The following is a 6,971-nucleotide window of genomic DNA, read 5'->3' as shown; positions in this document are numbered from 1 at the left end:
GCCAATATTTGTATATTCACAATCTATTAATCGGATGGTAACAAGTTGGTACAATGACACAGGAGGATAGGAACACATTGAGGGTGGTATCTTGGAATGTCAGGGGCCTTGGAGACCAGAGGAAACAAAGACAAGTCCTGGCCTACTTAGATAGACAGCAGATACAAGTGGCTTTATTACAAGAATCCCATCTTAATCCAAAGGCCTTGAACACCTTTGCCAGCAAATGGGCAAGTTGTTGACTTGTTTCATCCTATTCATTTTACGCCCGTGGCACTGCAATTCTGTTTAAAAGACAAACCCCTTTTGAATTAGCGGACATGATAGAGGACCCGCAGGGTAGATATGTCATTGTGTGGGGATGATTAGGCAGGGACTCGGTGACAATCGCGAACTGCTATGGACCCAACACCGACAGCCCCGATTTTTTCACTAATTTTGTGGGGCAAAATAATTAACATTGGTTCCACTCACATTATTTGGAGAGGAGACTTTAATGTCGCACTGAACCCACTCCATGACAGGTCTAATGCGGCTGCGCACGACTACACCAACGCACAGGAAGCGCTGCGGGGTATAATTAAGAAGGTGGCCTAATACATAGCTGGAGGTATACTCACCCACAGGTACGGGAGGGCACACACTTTATGTCCCATAGGGGAACAGGGGGACAGGGGCACAGATAGACTATTGCCTTCTCCCCAAGGGATTAGGGCAGCCATACGCAATGTGGTGCACTTAGCTAGGACTTTCTCAGACCACTGTTCAGTAAAGGTGTCGCTCACCCCATCAGGCTATGACAGACCTAGGCCGTGCTGGAGACTGCAACCCACGGCCCTGTTAGATATAGTATTTCAGGCAGAACTAGGTGAGGAAATCAAGGATTTTTTAGCAGAAACAAGGGGTCTGTGGATAGTGTTGAATTAATATGGGAGGCTTTTAAGGTGACGATCAGGGGCTTCTGCATCTCGAAGGGCTTTGGGGTACTAAAAGACATACAGAACGCACTATATAAACTGGAGCGAGAACTACGAGCACTGGAGAGACAAATGGGGCAAGGAGAAGCAGGGCAAGCACACAAGGATTTTCGGGAGAAATTATCTAAATATGAAGACACAGCACAGAGACAATTGAAATTTAAAGGACGATACTGGGTGGCCTGCAAATTTGGAGAGGGAGAGAGGCCGGGTAAGGCGCTAGCTGAGGTGACACAATGCCCCCGCTTTAATGCTTACATACTAGAGATACAGGGTAACGAGGTATTTCCGCAGCGTGACTCGCTAACCATTTTAGACACTTTTATCACACATTATAAGACGTTATTGTCACGGCTGCTGCTCCTCGGGGTCGGAACGATGCTCAAATGGGGTCCACCTTCAGACGTCCCTGCACTCTGACTATCAGTTACATCCAGAGCACAAAGGCAGTCAGGAGAGGGAAAGGTAAGGGTAGGAGCAGCAGGGATAGGGACCTGTAACAAAAGAGGGCATACGTTAGTCCACAACTCACTTCCTCCCTGTTCTATCCCTATAATGTTTCTTTGACCCTCACCTGATGATGCTCAGGAGGCGACCCCTTCCCTCTGTTGAAATCCTTCTCTTGCTGAGGAAATGAAAAAACAATTAGTGCCCTTCTACGTACTCTGTAAGACATGTACTTCATTCACCTTCCTCACAACCCAAAAACACTCACCAGGTGCCAAGAGAAGGCTATAGAAGAGAGTACTTTCTCACAGTCTCTGTAGATTGATTTCTCTCCTATTCCCCATGTAGTTAAGAAGGACAGTACTTCACTGTTCCAAACGAATAATATTAGAACCAAAACAAATGTAGCCTACCGGCTCTTCCTGGGAAATGAGGGAATGTATTTCAAAAACAAATACGAGTTCCAGGAGGGTGCAATCCAAGCGGCTCCTGACTCGGAAATACTTTGATGCCCTCAGCCGAGAGTAACTCGTAGAGTTTTTTCCCCTCCTCGGTGAACGTTGAGGGTGCAATCCAGCGTCTCCACACAACTCCCTAAAAGAGGAACTGAAATGTTTGAGATCGCGGAGGGTGCACTCCGGCGTCTCACGCGTCTCACGAGGACCCCCCTGAAAACAGCACCAGCTGGTGACTGTTATAACAGTTTGGATAACACTTTCCGAGAGAGGCGCTGTGGAAAAGTAAATTTTGCCATGTTGTATGTGCCTACGTGTTCCCCATCCTATGTTATATGTGCATGATCGATATGCATGTATTCCCCTCTGATCGATTAAAGATGCAATTACAGTTGTGTCCATCTCTAGTATGCCAGTTTCCAGTCTTCGTGAAAACAACGAATATTAGGCCTATGTAAACCTACGTTGCCACATTTTACAATGTACACGTTAATTCATTGAATTGTCCCCGTTTCTAGGCCTCAAAAGGGCCCGGACTCAGATTCAGCTCCTGTCTCCTGAACCCTCTCCGAGGAGCGATACAGCCCCCACCTGTATCCCTGACCCTTCGCTTACTTCATGCCTCGCAGTGCCCGGCCCGGCCTGGCTCTGCCTCTCAGTCTGCCAAAAGTATGTTATGCTTCTAGTTATCAGTCCAGCCCTCCTTCTCTGCATTCCTAAGCTACTGAATCGCATCAATAGTTTCCGTCATGGTCTAGCCTTTATGTCTCCAAGAAAGAGAAATACTGTATTAATATTCATAGAATATTCCTCGCACACACAATACATGTAGAATTATGCATGCACCAGTCTTAGTATCAAGTAGCCTTTGCCCTGATAACTTTTGGATTCTATCAACATGTACTCTAAACACCAGATACCAGATAGGCCCTGGGTACATGTCGCTCTGACATTCCAGACTTTAGTCTCCTCTTCTAGCGCAGAAGTCATAGCTCCCAGTTCTCCCTGGTAACACGTCATTGCCCGTTTGCGCGCACCACTAGGTTAGAGGTCCCAGCTGCTCAGGTAGCCCCCTCCATGTTTCCGCCCCATTTATGACATATTCTGTTACGTTTACATCACATGTCTATGTATACGCCCTGTACACGCCTTCTTGTTACATCATTTTGCCCTTATCTTTCGCGACTGCTACGAAACACGCCTACTGCTACGCCTACTGTATTGAATGTCATGTATTTGTTTTGGTATATATACTAATGTATTGTTACTGAAAGTTATCCCTTATGCTCCCAGATCCTGTCCCCGGCAGCTGCCATCCTATTCCCATGCAGGCTGTCCTGTTCCTGTCCTTTATGTCTGATTAAAGCCTGTGACTCAAGATACCTCGAATCCTGACTCTTATTTATTGAGCTATCTGTTTATAGAGTATCCTGAAAAATAGAACCGGTAATTAATTATTTATTTACCACATAATGGCGCCCGAATAGGGAGTTGCCCTTTCCCCACGCGCCGGAGAAGCCACGCAGGCCCCCTGATCCTCTGCAGCCGTGACGGAACCATACCGTGCACGTGCAGATATTTCTGCTTCAAGTATCCCTCAGGCCCACGGAGGAGACGGAGGTTGCGGTCTAGCATCCAGACGAGGCGGTGGAGGAACGCGGCGAGTCCCGACCAGAGCCCAAGCCGAGAGTCCAAGGTCCGAGGTATCCGGAGGCCCACCTGTAACTGAAGTCCGAAGTTCGTAGTCTGTCGTCGTAGCAGTCCAGTCCAGTCTGAGGCCTTCCGTTCTTGCTGCCCGGTGAGTACCGTTGCTGGGGTAGTATCTAGACAGGGTCAATTAATTTGTCTCTGGTCCGTGGGTTTGGGTACACAGATCCAACACGAAGTGTCCACCTAGGTGGATGCGGGTCCTGACGTGTCTCTTTATGAGACCGGTAAGTTTCGTACTGTTTTAGCAGTGCATCTAGTCATTCCAGTAAGTTCTGTTCTCGAGAAATTCATGTGTTCTGTTTTCAGTATTCCAGGTAATATTCTGTCCGAACTGTTATTTTAAATGTTATTTCATGTGTTTTCAATGTCGTGGTATGAGTGATTTGTTTTTTCAGTTATTATTGTGTTTATCGTGTATTGTATTTGTGTCCAGATTCCAGTCTAAGTCATGCCTCTATTCTCGAAATTACGTCAGTTAAAAACTAGAAAAGGTCTGCTCGAGGAAGCAGTCCCTGTCCCCCCTAGGGACAGTCCAGGACATTTTATGTATCACAAGCATGGCTTAAGTGCCATATTATATCTAGACTTATGGTCTGATTATACCAGACATCTCGAAGAGAAATATAGATGGCCTGTATCAGGCACATGGGATGCCGAGTGCATCATGCGAGTAGAAGAAGTATTATGGAAAAAGAAAGCCAGACAGTCCCAGAAAGATGCCATCGAGTTATGGCGCAAAGAATCTCATAAAAGAACCGAAAAGGAAATCAGAAAAACAGAATTAAGTAGGGAATCCTCAGAAAGAGCCCAAGAAAGGGAATTGATCGAAGTAGGTGAACGAGTTAAAGCCGAACAGTCAGACAGACAGAGAAATGCCCTCATTAAGGGTATGTATCCTCTTCTTGCCGAGGGCTTGCCAAAAGCAACCCCGGAAGCACCATGTAATTTTCCGCCGCCATTAGTTCCGATTAAGCTACGTCACAAACCGACCGCAGCTGATATTTTTCTCTCGTCCTATTTGGACGACACAGTCCCAGAATATGCAAATCCTGCTCCGCCAGCTCCCGTAAATAATGTAATTCCTGTTCCTCCAGCCACCGGGGCACCCGTTACAGCACCTGTTACGGTACCCCCGGTCCAGCCCACAGTACATGTACCCGCTACATCAGTTACTCTCCCAGCCCGTACAATACCCGTCGACGATTCTAGTCAAGGGGCCTCGGGGGGAAGTCCTCCTGGAACCCCGCCTCAGCACAGACGTGTGACATTAATCGAGCTACATGAACGAGCGTTACAGCGTTCGCCCAAACATCAGTCAGTTGCCGATATCAAGCGAGCCCTTACCGAATGCCGTTATGATCCAGTCCCAGGCGATGATAATATGGTTATATATTCATTGCGTGTAAGACGGGTGACCGAATACTTGGACACCCTGCCCAATATGAAAGAATATCTAGACAGAATATATCGTTTCATCCGTACAGGAGTAGATCCAGGAAGTATTGGCGATGCCATGACTCAAAGAAAAGTCGAGATTCAGCTCATGCTTCTAAAGTTTCTAATTAATTGTTTAATAAGAGAACAAGATTATCCAGATAAAGATCCAGAAGAAATGAAAGTCCTGACCTGGTGGAGTGACCATATAGCCGAGGGAAGACACAAGACACAGAACTGTATAGAGAGTATGTACAAGAAAATCCGTAGAGAAATAATAAAGATACACGAGAAACGAGAAGCAGCACGAGTAACCGAGAAGGAAAATGACTCTTCTACTGAAGAGGTAGACGACGAGAATCCCTCCAGAATAGCGTATGTAGGTAAAACTAGACTTCCCGACCGACATTCACGCCTAGAACACAAGAAAGTTTTCCCTCCTCCAGCACCAGAACAAGGTTCTCTCGAGCAAGTATTTCAAGCTACCGATCACATTCTGAAATCACGAATCGGTTATAGTGAACTTAGTACCATGCATGAACAAGAACTAGCCCGATCAGCGGTCCGATGGACTACTGATTCTACCACTTTTCCAGACGAAATAGTGGCACAAATGTTTCTGAAACTGCCCCCAGCCGAACAACGACTGGTGGGTATGTATATGATCCAGCACCTCATTACACTGTATGAGGGACAACATTCTGATCCAGGTCCGTTACATGATGTTCTGAACGAGTTACTCCAGTATAGATGGAGAGGTCTAGGTACCGATTTAATTAGCGTCATTCTAGAACAGCGCCACAAATATAGAACGTTTCTGAACCCGCACTTTGTTCATGTCTCACCTCCAGAAAGTAAATCATTCTACATAGATAGACAGCATCCGTTACGAGAAGTACACCCAGTTAGGACAGCGGGTGGTGATCTAGAACGAGTATTTGTTTACACCCCTATCACAAAGATGGAACTCTTAGAGATTAAAAATGTAATCCCCTGTCACGATAAAGATCCAGCAGGGTTCCATCGAGAATTAAAAGACATGCTCCGTATGGGAGAATACACGTATCCTGATATCATTAAAATGTTAAAGGTCCTGTTGCCCGCAGGGGTATATGAAAAACTCAAGGAAAAAGAATGGGAGGTGGGAGAGAAAAAGATAGATTGGACAGCTCTAGAAGCTGAAGATACTTCACGAGTACCAGGTACCGGTCTAGGGGGTAAAGTTAAAGAATTGCCCGAGTTATTGATACAAGTTTTGCCAAGGTTACTAGCCACGAAAAAGGAAGATTGGGATGCAATCTCAGCTTGTAAACAGAAACAGGATGAAGACACTAGTGATTTTTATTCTAGATTTGAAAAATGTTTCATTATTAACAGTGGTTTGAAGACGAGTAGCGAATCGTACCCTCATCTTTTTGTTACCAAACTAGTCGAGAATTCAAGTCCACAAGTTAAAAATCGAGTTTTGAAAGTCGAAAGTAGTTGGCAAGCTAATACTCCGTCCCAAATGTTACAGATGCTCCAGTATCACCAGAACAGAATCAGGGAAGAACAAGATCACGAAAGGAGACGTATGAAAGACACGAAAATGAAAGTATTAGTTGCACAATCCGTTCCGCAAAGACAGTCAGAAGAGGGGTCCGAATCAAGCCAGTCATCTTGCAGCTCCCGTTAAAGGGACTTGCAATTACTGTAAACAGCCAGGTCATTTTATAAACGAGTGTGCAGTTCTGAAACACAACATAGCTACTGGTAAAACTAAAGAAAGACCACGTCCGCCTAGACAAGAACAAGTTTCACAGACTTCTCAGTCACCCCAGAATGCACAACAGACAGTTCCAGCACCGCAGCCTATCGCTGCAACACAGCATGTTACACAGCAGATGTACCAGTATGCCCAGTCAGAGTATCCAGAGTATCAACAGTATTCATGAAACAGCCTAGAGAG

This window comes from Lissotriton helveticus, chromosome 9 (assembly GCF_964261635.1).
Source record: "Lissotriton helveticus chromosome 9, aLisHel1.1, whole genome shotgun sequence".
Lineage (NCBI taxonomy): Eukaryota > Metazoa > Chordata > Amphibia > Caudata > Salamandridae > Lissotriton > Lissotriton helveticus.
Note: the sequence above shows the minus strand (reverse complement) of the source record.